The following is a 14,882-nucleotide window of genomic DNA, read 5'->3' on the forward strand; positions in this document are numbered from 1 at the left end:
TGATTCACACATTTTTACATACATACGTATGTGTGTATGTACATGCATATGTAAGTACCGGTGATGTTTTAAGAATCATCTTATTTGAAACAAGACAGCAAACAAGAGAGGGATCGCCTACTAAAACACATGAAAGATGAGGCCTTTTGTCTATGCTGTTCCTTCTGGAATGCTTTTCTTTTAGGTTGCTCTCCTTGTACCTCCTCTTTTGCATCCCTGAATCCTACTCATTCTTCTCGTCTTCTTTTAGATTTCTCTTCCTTTATACCTATTGCAATAGCTTGACATTTACTGGTATTCATTCTTGACAGTCCGTTTTATGAGGACAGGGACCACAGCAGTTTAATGTTATATCCCCATCTTAAGGTCATTATTGAGTAAAAAAAAGTTTGCATTTAATGAATGATACTCAGAACAGAGCCTTGTTCTTCCTACAGTTGCGTCAGTATCTTCTCTGTTGGAATCTTTTAGGTTCTCGATATGTATCATTAGCATAATCGAAAAGGAGGGAAATAAAAAAAAACAAGGTGATTAGTGGCTGTAGGTGAATTTTGTTGAAAACCTGGGCTTCCTCATGCTTAGACTGTTTCTCCATTTCCTACATTGTAATGTCTGCTCCATATCACTCCTCCCTAACCCAGGAAGGAGTAGCTGTAAAGAAGTGTCAACAGTGATTCTAATTGTAAACAGAGTTTTGACCCCATCACCCTTCTTCTTCTTCATGCATGATTGTGGTGCTTACTCTTTTTTACCTTGTTTCTCTTCCTCTCAGCTTACAGAAGATTATATTAATTTGATTTTTAAAATGGGCCATGTCCCTTTTCTGTGTTCTGTTTTACAACATGTTCTGGAAGTATAGAGGTGCAGCATCATTTATTTGACAAATACTGATTGATGCTATTATGCGTGTGCTTCTACTTAAAGAACTAGAGATGAAGAAAACCATTCCAAGGATGGTGCTGGGGTCATGACTGTGCATCTCTGTGGAGGGGTGTCTTCTGTGCTCTGGAGAGATGGAGGAGGACAGAGAGAGTTGGGGTTGGGGAGCAGGAAGTAGAGGAAAAGGAGTCTTGAGCAGGAAAGGGTATCCAAATGGTGTATGGGGCCACTTGGGAGACTTTGAATACCATGTTTTTTTGTTTGTTTGTTTGTTTGTTTTTTGAGAGAGACAGAGTGTGAGCAGGGGAGGGGCAGAGAGAGAAGGAGACATAGTATCCGAAGTGGGCTCCAGGCTCTGAGCTGTCAGCACAGAGCCCGACTTGGAACTCAAACCCACGAACCATGGAATCATGACCTGAGTTGAATCTGGACGCTTAACTCACTGAGCGACCCAGGCACCCCTGAATCCTATGTTCTGACAAAGGTCTCAGCTGTAACCCTGGTGGTTCTACTCCTATAACTTTGTCTCTGCCAGTCCTCTTTGTTGTAGCCACACAAGTGCCAGGAGGATACACAGATTGTGGACTACAGAGTGACCCTAAAGAATATTGGGGATGGAGTTCACAAAGTACATAGGTACCTGAAAGCTTCAGACCTTCTGAGAGGTCACATGGGTTCTGTTATGTGTAGTGATGGAACTGATGCCTTCCTACATTGTGGTAATAAACCTTCAGGTTGAAAATGGCTCTCAGCTATTTGGTATTCACCTTTGCATTGGCACCCCTTCCTTACCAAGTGCCAGTCACCATGACTGAGGCTTCGAGATCAGGAGCAGTGGCAAGAAAGCTGTGCTCCACAAAATCAGCCAAAGTCTGATGAGAGGTACAGAAAATCTTAGGACTGGCTCAGCATGTTCAGCCATGTAGCCATGGGGCCCTTGCTTTCTAACTTTTATTGGCTTAGGCTGGAAACAAACTTAGATGGCCAAGGAGCCACATGAGATATTTCAGTGAAGAAAACTCCTATCTTTAAGGAAGATGTTGCCAGCTACCAGCCTTAGTTGAGGACTGAAAAAATAAACCTTGACGAAAAAAGAATGTTTTTATTGCGGATAAAGGTAATTTGCTTTTGTGAATGGGATTTTTGCATGTTTTTAAAACATTTTTGGAAGATCTTGTGGATGTATCTTGAAATTAAGATCTTCGTTGTTGGAAATAGAATGGGGGAATATTGAGGAATGGGGAAACCATCTTTTGGTCTGTGTTGATGCCTTAGTATGTCAAGATATCTTGACTATTCCAGGGGAGGACTTTGAGTTAAGGGAAAGTGTTTTGGGAAAAAGGAGAAAGGAAACTTACCACTCACTGTTTGCAAATTAACTAATGTGTCCTAATAACAGGGATGATATGTCTGGTCTTTACAAGTCCAGATCTGTCAGCAAGACCCCAAGAACAAAGCCAGAACATCTAAGCATAATGTGACCAAGGTTGCAGACAAGGAGAAAGGACTAAGTTAACAATTTTGAAAGCACAGCCCATACACATTTTGTGAGCCTTATTTATTTATTTTGAGAGAGAGCGAGAGAGAGAGATTGCAGGTGCATGTGCAGAGAGAGAGAGAGGAAGAGAGAATCCCAGACTCCACGCTGTCAGCACAAGCCCGATGCAGTTCTTGATCTCATGAGCCCTATTGTTTTTTTAATGTAAAATTTTTGATATGTAAATCATGTATGTGGTTCCAAAATGGTATAAAAAGGCATAAAAGAAGTTTCATTTCTATTCATGTTCCTTCTACTCTGAAGTTTACATGCCTTTATATGAAACTTTTTATTAGTCTTTATATTACAGTGGGTTTTTAAATTTAAATTTAATTTTTTAAACTTTATTTATTTTGAGTGAGTGAGAGAGAGAGAGAGATTGAGAATGTGAACAGGGGAGGGGCAGAGAGTGAGTGAGAGAGAGAGAGAGAGAGAGAGAGAGAGAGAGAGAATCCCAAGCATGCTCCACACTGTCAGCACAGAGCCTGATGCAGGGCTCGAACTGATGAACCATAAGATCATGACCTGAGCTGGAATCAAGAGTCAGACACTTAACCAACTGAACCACCCAGGCGCCCCTCCAGTGGTTTTTTTTTTTTAATTGTTGCAAGTATGAGCAAATACATTTATATATGTCCTTCCCTTTTTATTACCTGAGTGGTGGCACACTTTCTCTTCTCCTTTAACATATCCTGGAGATTACAGCAGGTGCCTTTTCTAGGACCTTTCAGACTTTTCTAGGCACCCTCCCCTTCCTTTTTAGGCTGTATTGTATTTTCAGTCTTTTGCTATTACAAATAGCAATGAATTTGTCTGAAATGAATGTGTCACTGAATAATCTTATGCATAGTCATTTCATATTTTTTCTGGTGTCTTTGAGAATGCTGGGTCAGAAGGTAAATACATATGTAATTTTTCTCAATACTATTAAATTTCTCTCCACAAGGGCTGTGCCATTTTGGATTCCTATCAGCAATGCTTGAGGATGCCAATTTCTCCAAAGCCTTATCAATATTGTGTTTTTAATCTTTGGAATTTTTGCTATCTTGATATATAAGAAATGGTCTCTCAGTGTTGTTTAAACATATATTTCTTTTTTTGTGTTTAAGGGCCAATTTCATTTTTCTATTAAATTGACTACTCACAACTTTCCCTAATTTTTCTCTCTGGGCCTGTTTCTTTTCAATTTTTAAGAGCTCTTTATATAATAGGCATATTAGCTTGTTGCCTGGATATAAATTGCAAGTGTTTTTTTCTCTGTTTATAATTTACATTTTGACTTTGCTTATGGTTTCTTGGGGGGATATGTGTTTTATTTTTCACATAGTCTGACTTAGAAATCTGGATTTTAAGTTACCAGTCTGGACACAGTGAAAAGAGAGAGTCCTTTATTCTGTGTATTACAGATTTTTTTCCCCACAGTTTTAATTTTTTTCACTCCCTTAATGGTATCTTTTGATAAGCAGTTCCTGATTTTAATGTGCTAAAACTTACCAGTATTTTTCCTTATGATTAATGCCTTTGGAATTCAGTCCAAGAAGACATATTCTACCTTGAATTCATGAAGGTATTTTCTTATATTATCTTCAACAGCCCAAGAGCTATTTATTATTGTGCCAAACTGTCATCTGAAAAATTGTGCTAGTTCTAAAGTGTTTTTTAGTGGTCCATGAAGAGATGAGTATAGAAACTGAGACTAAGTATCCAGAAACTGTTGTGGGAATGTGATGTCACCATGGCACGCAAGTGTGTGACTAGCAGATTCACCTTGTTGACAGTTCTAGTGTTTTCAAACTCATGGGATGAGCCAGGTTTCATAAGTGGTATACTAGTCATGTGCATTAGGACCAAACATGGGTCCTTGACAGTTTAGATATTTTTAAAAAGTGTCTCTTCACTACAGGTAGTGTGAGATGTACTCTCTGACAAGCCATTTGCTTTGCTTTTCATAGTTAAGTTTATGATTTTCCAGGACTGGTGTGTGTGTGTGTGTGTGTGTGTGTGTGTGTGTGTGTGTGTGTGTGTGTGTTGTAATATAGGGTTCCAGTTTTATTTTTCGGGGATATCCTGTTTTCCCAGAATTATTTATTGAAAAGGCTGCCCTTCCCTTGCTGCTCTGTAGTGGTCTATTTGTCATGAACCAAGAGTTCTGTTCTCTATATTCTATTTCATTGATCTTTTATTTCTCTGTGCACCCATGCTACAATGTCATATATCTATATATAGCTTTAAAAGAAGTCTTGGAGCACCTGGATGGCTCAGTCAGTTAAATGCCTGACTCTGATTTCGGCTCAGGTCCTGATCTCAGGATTGTAAGATTGAGCCCCGTGTTAGGCTCCACCCTGAGGGTGGAGCCTACTTAAGATTCTCTCTCATCCTCTCTCTCTCCCCCCCCCATCCCTCCCCCTCCCTTTCTCCCTCCCTCTGTCCCTCTCCCCCCTTGTACTCTCTAACAAAATTAAAATAAAAAGTCTTGCTATATGGAAATGTAAGTTTTGCAGCTTTCTGTTTTAGAGGTGTTACTATTTTTGGCCCTTTGAATTTCCTTAGAAATTTTAGAATTATATTGTCACATGATACCCTGTCCTCCGCCACATATACAACTTACTCAGATTTTTTTGTAATTGTGTTGAATATGTAGGTCTGTTTAGCATTTCAATTTGTGTTAGATTGTGCTTGTGTGTGTTTTTGCCCCTTGTTGTATTTATTCCCGACCATCTGGCTACTCAGTGTTTTTGATAGTTCACTGAGTGCACATTTCTAAAAATATGGCGTATTTTACAATAGTAAATATTTTATTAAAAAAAATTTTTTTAATGTTTTTATTTCTTTTTGAGAGAGAGAGACAGGGAGGGAGGAAGAAACAGAGTACTAGCGGGGGATGGGCAGAGAAAGAGGCAGACACAGAACCCAAAGCAGGCTCCAGGCTCTGAGTTGTCAGCACAGAGCCTGATGCGGGGCTTGAACTCATGAACTGAGCCAAAGTCAGATGCTTAACTTACTGAGCCACCGAGGTGCCTCTACAATACTAAAGATTTTAAACGATATATTTACAATGGATCAAAAAGTACCAAATTTCTAGGATTAAATACAATAAAACATGTTCACATTCTCTATGCAGAGATACCATGCAATTTTGATTATATTGTCTAATTATCGCACCTCTGCCAAAAACTTAATTTTCCTATGTTGAGCTTGTGTTATGTCACCTTCTAAATTTTTATATTTAGCTTCTTGTTTTTTTTCTTTTTCTTTTCTTTTCTTTTCTTTTTTTTCAATATATGAAGTTTATTGTCAAATTGGTTTCCATACAACAACCAGTGCTCATCCCAAAAGGTGCCCTCCTCAATACCCATCACCCACCCTCCCCTCCCTCCCACCCCCCATCAACCCTCAGTTCTCAGTTTTTAAGAGTCTCTTATGCTTTGGCTCTCTTCCACTCTAAACTCTTTTTTTTTTTTTTTTTTTTTTTTTTTTTTTTGCTTCTTGGTTTTTTTGTAAGGGAGTGAGCAACTAACCAGAAACAGTTATTACTGTTCTTTTTTTTTTAATTGTTTTTTATTCATTATTATTATTATTTTTTTTTACTTCTGTTCCTTTCTGACATGGAACACCACAGCATTGTTGAGTAAAAGTCATTCATATTTTCTTCCTGACATTAACAGAAAGTGTTTGTTATATTTCTTTCACTAAGTGATATTTATTGCAGTTTTCTAGTAGATAAACTTTCTCAAGTTATAGGAATTTTCTCCTTTTTCTCTAGTTTTTCCCTCAACCTCCAAGGAATTTGTGTTCAATTCTTCCAAGTTTTTTCCCTTCTTTTTTTATTGAAATAAAATTAACATAGTGCTATATTAGTTTCAGGTGTATAATATAGTGATTCAACAGTTCTGTACATTATCTAATGCTCATCAAGATAGGTGTACTCTTAATCCCTTTTATCTGTTTCACTCATCCTCCCACCCCCAGCCACCAGTTTGTTCTTTGTATTGAAGAGTCTGTCTCTTTCATTTGTCTTTTTTCTTTGTTTATCTGTTTTATTTCTTAAATTCCACATGTAGGTGAAATCATATGGTATTTGTCTTTCTCTGACTGACGTATTTCACTTAGCACTATACTCTCTAAGTCCATCTATTTTGTTGCAAATGGAATAATCTCATTCTTTTTTATGGCTGAGTGAATATGTGTGTATATATATATATATATATATATATACATATATATATACACATATATATACATATACATATATACATATGTATATACATATACATATATATGTATATGTATATATATGTGTATGTGTGTATATATATACACACATACACATATATATACACACATACACATATATATATGTGTGTATATATATATATATATATATACACACACACACACACACACACACACACACATACATACAACATATATACTTGTATATACGTGTACCACATCCATTCACCCATGGATGGACACTTGGGCTGTTTCCATGTCTTGGCTATTGTAAATAATGCTGCAATAAATATAGGGGTGCATATATGTTTTTGGATTCATGTTTTCATTTTTTTGGGTAAAGACTCAGTACTGGAATTCCTGGATCATAGGTAATTCTATTTTAAATTTTTTGGGGAACCTCCATACTGTTTCCACAGTGGCTGTACCAATTTGCATTCCTACTAACAACGTGTGAGGGTTCCTTCTTCTCCACATCCTTGCCAACATTTGTTGTTTTGTTTTTGATTTTAGCCATTTTGACTTGTGTGAGGTGATATCTCATTATGGTGTTGATTTACATTTTCCTGATGATGAGTGATGTTAAGCATCTTTTCACACGTCTGTTGGACATCTGTATGTCTTTGGAGAAAAATCTGTTCATATTTTTCATTGGATTTTTTTTTTTTTGGTGTTGAGTTGTATTAAGTTCTTTATACATTTTGGATATCAACCCCTTATTGAATATATCATTTGCAAATAACTTCTCCCATTTGGTAGGTTACCTTCTCATTTTGTTGATGGTTTCCTTTGCTGTGCAAAAGCTTTTCATTTTAATGTAGTCCTAATAGTTTATTTTTGCTTTCATTTCCCTTGCTTCAGGAGACATATCTAGAAAAATGTTGCTGTGACCAATGTCAGAGAAATTACTTGCCTGTGCTCTCTTCTAGGTTACTTATGGTTTCAAGTCTCACATTTAGGTTTTTAATCCATTTTGAGGTAACTTTCGTGTATGTTTAAGAAAATGGTCCAGTTTCATTCCTTTTCTTGTACCTGTCTAGTTTTCCCAGCAGCATTTATTGAAAAGACTTTTTCCCATTGCATATTCTTGCCTCCTTTGTCATAGAGTAATTGGCCATATAATCATGGGTTTATTTCTGAGCTCTCTATTCTGTTCCATTGATCTTTGTGTCTGTTTTTGTGCCAGTACCATTCTGTTTTAATTACAACTTTGTAGTATATCTTGAAAACTGGGATTGTGATACCTCCAGTTTTGTCCTTTTTTTCAAGATTGCTTTGGCTTTTAGGGGTCTTTTATGGTTCTAATACAGATTGTAGGATTGTTTGTTCTAGCTCTGTGAAAATGCTGTTAGTATTTTGATAGTGATTGAATAAAATCTGTAGATTGCTTTGGGTAGTACCGACATTTTAACAGCATTTGTTCTCCCAGTCCATGAGCATGGTATATCTTTCCATTTGTGTCATCTTCAGTATCCTTCATCAGTGTTTTATAGTTTTCAGAGTACAGGTGTTTCACTTCCTTGATTTTTTTTTTTAATTTATTTTTTTTGGGACAGAGAGAGACAGAGCATGAACAGGTGAGGGGCAGAGAGAGAGGGAGACACAGAATCGGAAACAGTCTCCAGGCTCCGAGCCATCAGCCCAGAGCCTGACGTGGGGCTCGAACTCACGGACCGCAAGATGGTGACCTGGCTGAAGTTGGACGCTTAACCGACTGCGCCACCCAGGCGCCCCTCACTTCCTTGATTAAGCTTGTTTCTAGATATTTTATTTTTGTGTGCAATTTTTGTAAGTGGGATTGTTTTCTTAATTTCTCTTTCTGCTACTTTATTATTAATGTACAGAATGCAACATATTTCTGTATGTTGATTTCATATTCTGTGAATTTACTGAATTCGTTTATCAGTTCTATAGTTTTTTTTGGTGGAATATTTAGGGTTTTCTCTATGTAGTATCATGTCATGATAAAATTTTCCTTTTTCCTTACCAATCTGGATGCATTTTGTTTCTTGTTCTTGTCTGATTGCTGTGGCTAAGACTTCCAGTACTGTGTTGGAAAAAAGCGGTATAAGTATAAATCTTTATCTCATTCCTGACCTTAGAGAAAAAGCTCTGTTTTTCGCCATTAAGAATGATATTAGCTGTGGGTTTCTCATATATGGTTTTTATTATGTTGAGGTTTATTTCCTCTAAGCCTACTTTGTTGAAAGTTTTTATCTTGAAAGAATATTGAATTTCATCGGATGATTTATCTGCATCTATTAAGATAACCATATGGTTTTTATCCTTTTCTTGTTGATGTGAGGTGTCATGTTTGTTGGTCTGCACATAAATCCCACTTCATTGTAGTGAATGATTTTTTAATGTATTTTTGAATTCAGTTTGCTAATATTTTGTTGAGAATTTTTGTATCTATGTTCATTAGAGATATTGGCCTGTAATTCTCCTTTTTTGTAGTATCTTTATCTGGTTTTGGTATCAGGATAATGTTGACCTCATAGAATGAATTTGGATGTTTTCCTTCCTCTCTTTTTTTGAATAGTTTGAGAAGAATAGCTATTAACTCTTCTTTACCTTCTTGGTAGAATTCACCTGTGAAGCTGTCTGTTCTTGGACTTTTGTTTGTTGTGAGTTTTTTGATAATTGATTCAATTTCATTGCTAGTACTTGGTGTGTTCAAATTGTCTTTTTCTTTGTGATTCAGTTTTTGGAGGTTATATGTTTTTAGGAATGTATTCATTTCTTCTAAGTCATCCAGTTTGCTGGCTTATAATTTTTCATAATCTCTGATAATCCTTTGCATTTCTGTGATGTTCGTTGTTAATACTGCTCTTTGATTTGTGATTTTGAGTCCTCTCTCTCCTTTTTTTTTTAAGTCTGTTTATTTATTTTTGAGACAGAACTTGAACAGAGGGGAAGGGCAGAGAGAGTGGGAGACAGAGAACTTCCCAAGCAGGCTCTGTGCCATCAGCATGGAGCTTGATGAGAGGCTCAAACATATGAATTGTGAGATCATGACCTTGCTGTTTACTTAATTGACCGAGTCACCCAGATGCCCCTTTCCTTTTTTTTTTTGATGAGTGTGGCTTAAGGCTTATTAGTTTTATCTTTTCAAAGAACAAACTCCTGGCTTTGTTGATTTGTTCTTTTTTTTTTTTAATTTCTATTTCATTTGTGTTTTAATCTTTGCTATTTCATTCTTTCTCCTGTTTTTGGGTTTTGCTTCTTTTCTTTCTAGCTTTAGGTATAAAGATTGGCTTTTTATTTGAGACTTTTCTTCTTGAGGTAGGCCTGTATTGTTATAACCTTCCTCTTAGAACAACTTGCTGCATCCTAAAGATTTCACACCATTGTCTTTTTATGTTCATTTATCTCCATTTATTTTTATTTTTTTAAATTTTATTTATTTTTTTAAATGTTTTCTTTGTTTTTGAGAGAGAGGTGGGGGAGGGGCAGAGAGAGACACACACAAAGTCCGAAGCAGGCTCCCTACTCAGCGCTGTCAGCACAGAGCCTGATGCAGGGCTCGAACTCATGAACTACAGGATCATGACCTGAGCCAAAGTCAGATGCTTAACCGACTGAGCCACCCGGGGGCCCCTCCATGTATTTTTAAAATTTCCTCTTTGATTTCTTATCAGTTGGTTTTTTTTAAATTTTATTTTAAAATCTATTTTTTCTTCCACATTTTAATGTAAATATCAGTTAACATACAGTAGAATATTAGTTTTAGGCATAGAATTTAGTGATTCAACACTTAAATACAACACCTGGTGCTCATCACGAGTGCCCTCCTTCATTCCCATTACCTATTTAACCCATAACCCCTGCCTACCTCTTCTCTGGTAACCATCATTTTGTTCTGTATAGTTACGAGTCTGTTTCTTGGTTTTCCTGTCTTTCCACCTCTGCCACCATGTTTTGTTTTTATTTTTGTTTTTTTGTCTTGTTTCTTAAATTCCACATATGAGTGAAACCATATGGTATTTGTCTTTCTCTGACTTATTTCACTTAGCTTAATACATTCTAGCTCCATCCATGTCATTGCAAATGGCAAGATTTCATTCTTTTTGATGGCTGAGTAATATTCCATTGTACGTATATACCACATCTCTCCTTTATTCATCAAATGTTGATGGACATTTGGACTCTTTCCATAATTTAGTGATTGTTGATAATGCTGCTGTACACATCAGGGTGCATGTATTCTTTCAAAATAGTATTTTTGTATCTTTGACCCATTGATTGTTTTGTATCTTTGACCCATTGGTGTTGATAGCATGTTCTTTAACCTCCATGTGTTTGTGTTCTCTCCAGATTTTTCCGTGCAGTTGATTTCTAGTTCATGCCATTGTGGTTGGAAATTATGCATGAAAAGATTTCAATCTTTTTAAATTTGTTGAGACAGGTTTTTTTTTGCCAGTATGTGATCTATTCTGGAGAATGTTCCATGTGTACTTGAATGTGTATTCTGCTGTTTTTGGGTGGATGGAATGTTCTGAATATATCTGTTAGCTCCATCTAGTACAATGTGTAATTCAAAACCATTGTTTCCTTGTTGATTTTCTGTTTGGATGATCTATCCACTGATATAGGTGAGGTGTTAAATTCCCCTACTATTATTGTATTACTACTTGTTTCTTTATGTTTGTTAACAGCTGCTTTATATGTTTAGGTGCTCTCATATTGAATGCACAAATATTTACAATTGTTATATCTTGTTGGCTTGTTCTCTTATGATTATGTAATGTCCTTCTTTGGCTCTTGACAGTGTTTGTTTTAAAGTCTCTTTTGTCTGATACGAGTTTTGCTACCCCAGGTTTTGTTTTCACTTCCATTTGCATGATAAATGTTTTATCATCCCTTCACTTTCAATCTACATGTATCTTTAGGTCTGAAATTAGGCTGTTGTAGACAGTACATGAATGGGTCTTGTTTTCTATTAAGTCACCCTATGTCTTTTGATTGGAGCATTTAATCCATTAATATTCAAAATAATTGTTAGGTATTACTTATTGCCATTTTGTCACTTGTTTTATTGTTGTTTTTGTACTTTTTCTCTGCCCCTTTTTTCTCTTGCTCTCTTGTGGCTTAATGGCTTTTTTAAGTGACATACTTGGATTCCTTTTTATTTTTTGCAGGTTTTTTGATTTGTGGTCACCATTAGGTTTATATATAATATCTTGTGCATATAGCAGTCTATATTAGGATGGTGGTCACTTATGATTGAACCCATTCTAAAAGTGCTCTAAAAGAGAGAATTTTTACTCTCTCCCACCATGTTTTAGGTATATGGTGTCATACTTTATGTTCTTTTATTTTGTGAATCCCATGACTGATTTTTATAGATGTACTTGATTGTACTCTTTTTGTGCTTTAACTTCCATACAGGATTTATAAGTGATTAATCTACTACCTTTTATGTTCATGTGTACCTGTGAATTTTTTTCCTTACTTCTGCATATGGTACTTTCTTTCCACTCAAAGAATCCCCCCTTTAACATTTCTTATAAGGCTGGTTTAATGGTGATGAATTCTTTTAAGTTTTGTTTGTCTGGGAACCTCTTTGTCTTGCCTTTTATTTTCAATGATAGCCTAGCTGGATAGAGTATTCTTGGTTGCAGGTTTTTTCCTTTTAGCACTTTGACAGTATCTTGCCACTCCCTTCTGGCCTGCAAAACTGTGATGAAAGATCAGTGTATAGCCTTTTGGGGTTTCCCTTGTATGTAACTGTTTTCTTTTGCTGCTTTTAAATTCTTTATGATGACTTCTTGCCATTTTAATTACTATGTGTTGTGTGGTGTAGACCTCCTTGGGTTGATTTTTTTGGGTTTCTCTGTGCTTTCTGGATCTGGATGTCTGTTTCTTTTTCCAGTTTAGGGAAGTTTTGAGCTATTATTACTTCAAATAAATTTTCTGCTCCCTTTTCTCTTTCTTCTTCATCTGGGATCCCTGTAATGCAAATGTTATTATGCTTGATGGTGTTGCAGAGTTCCCTTAACCTATTCTCATTTATTATTGTTCTTTTTTCTTTTTCCTGTTTAGCTTGGTTGCTTTCCATTATTCTGTCTTCCAGCTTGCTGATATGATCTGCTTCCTTTACTCTACCATTTATTACCTGCAGTGTATTATAAATTTCAGCTATTGAGTTCTTCAACTCTGGTTGGTTCTCTTTCATATTTTCTGTCTCTTTGTTGAAGGTCTTACTGAGATCCTCCACTCTTAAGTCCAGTGAGTACCTTTAGGACCATTACTTTAAATTCTCTATCAGGTGTATTGCTCATCTCTGTTTTATTTAGCTGTTTTGCTGTGATTTTGTTCTATTCTTTCATTTAAGACATATTTGTCTATCTCCTCGTTTCTTTTTTTTTAAATTTTTTTAACGTTTATTTATTTTTGAGACAGAGAGAGACAGAGCATGAACAGGGGAGGGGCAGAGAGAGGGGGAGACACAGAATCCGAAACAGGCTCCAGGCTCTGAGCTGTCAGCACAGAGCCCGACGCAGGGCTTGAACTCACGGACCGTGAGATCGTGACCTGAGCCGAAGTCGGATGCTTAACCGACCAAGCCACCCAGGCGCCCCGCTCCTCCTCGTTTCTTCTAATTCACTGCTTCTGTTTCTATGTGTTAGGGAAGTCAGCTACATTCTCTTGCTCTTGAAAGTAGTGGCCTTAATAAAAAAGAGATCCTACAGTGTCCTGCAGTGTAGTGTTCCCGTTCACCAGAACCTGGCACTTAGTCATGTTTCCTGTGTGTGTTGTGTGTACCTTACTGTTGGGCTGATGTATGTTTGCCTTTAGTCCAGTTATCTGCAATTGTTCTCTTTGCTCATTGTAAGCGGAGTTTACTCCTGTGTTATTAGTGGGCCAGTCTGGGGCTGCTTTGGGCTTGAGTTGAGTCAGACCAGGCATTTGCCAGAGCTGAAGTAGAACCAAAATGCAGTGTGCTGTTCCTGTGTCATCCTCCTGTGAAGCTTTTGTTGGTGGGTGGGGCCTGTAGTGAGACCAGATGTCTACCCCCAGCCCACTACTGGGTCCACAGCTGGAGAGGTGTGTGTGGTTATCTTCCCCTCTTGCTGGGGCAGGAATCACTTTGGTGTTGTGCTAGCTCCTTCTTGGGGCTGCTTGTACACTGCCATGTTGGTACCACTGCTTTGGATGGACTCCTGCCAAGGGCACATTGGAGGAGATGGATCCACAGGAGAACACAGGGGCAGAAGACAAGGTACCAACAGGGCGTGCCTGTTCTGCCACAAGAGGCGATCTGCAGCCACTTGGGAAAACTCCCACTGATGCTGGATTGCAGGGTGTGAGTCCACAGAAGAGTGTGGGCGTAGGGCATGCTGTTAGCAAGCTAGGTCGAGGGTTTTCATGCTGGGCTGTTTCTGGGAGATGTCTGTGTATCTAAGCTGGGTGGTGGGAGAGGGAATGGCATCTCCCAGCTCTTTTGTCTTAGAGAAGTCTCCCAAAGATCTTTACCCCTTCAGCACATACTCTGAGTTTAGTAAACAAATTTCTCTCCTGTATACCCCAGGCATTTTTCAAACTGCTGCTTGTCTATTGTATCTCAAAAGGGCTGTGTGTTGTGCTGCCTCTTTAAAGGCAGGGACTCCCTTTCCTGTCACCCTTTGGCTCTCCCTGAGCTGAGCCTGCTGATGTTTAAAGTTCCATGTGTTAACACCACTGACTGAGGGAGTTCACAAAGTTAGGCCTTTTGGTTTTTAAAGCCAAATATGGAGATTCATCTTCCCAGTGTAGTTCCCTATGCCTGGGTACCCGGTGTGGGATCTGTTCTTTTCCCCTCTCCCATTGGTGAGTTTGGCTCCTGTGTTTCCACCCTTCTTACCCTCTTTGATGTGGCCTTTTTTATACATTTAGCTGTGGAGCGTCTGTTCTGCCAGTCTTTGGGTCCTTTTCTGGGTTATTTATACTGATGTGAGTGTTACCTAGATGTATCCATGGGACAAGGTGAGCCTAGGATCTTTCTACTTTGCCATTTTCCCTGGAAGTTTAAGAATAGTTTTGTATTTTTTTTTAAGCTGGGAGAAAATCTAAAGAATAGAACTATACGAAATTTGGCTTTCGTTGTCATAAAGTTTTATTGGAATATAGCCATACTCATTCATTTACATGTCTATGGCTGTTTTCACCCTACAATGGAAGAATTGAGCAGTTGTGAGAGATGAATGGACTACAAAGTGTAAAACATTTATTATCTAGTCCTTTACAGAAA

Source organism: Panthera leo, chromosome D1 (assembly GCF_018350215.1).
Source record: "Panthera leo isolate Ple1 chromosome D1, P.leo_Ple1_pat1.1, whole genome shotgun sequence".
Classification (NCBI taxonomy): Eukaryota; Metazoa; Chordata; class Mammalia; order Carnivora; family Felidae; genus Panthera; species Panthera leo.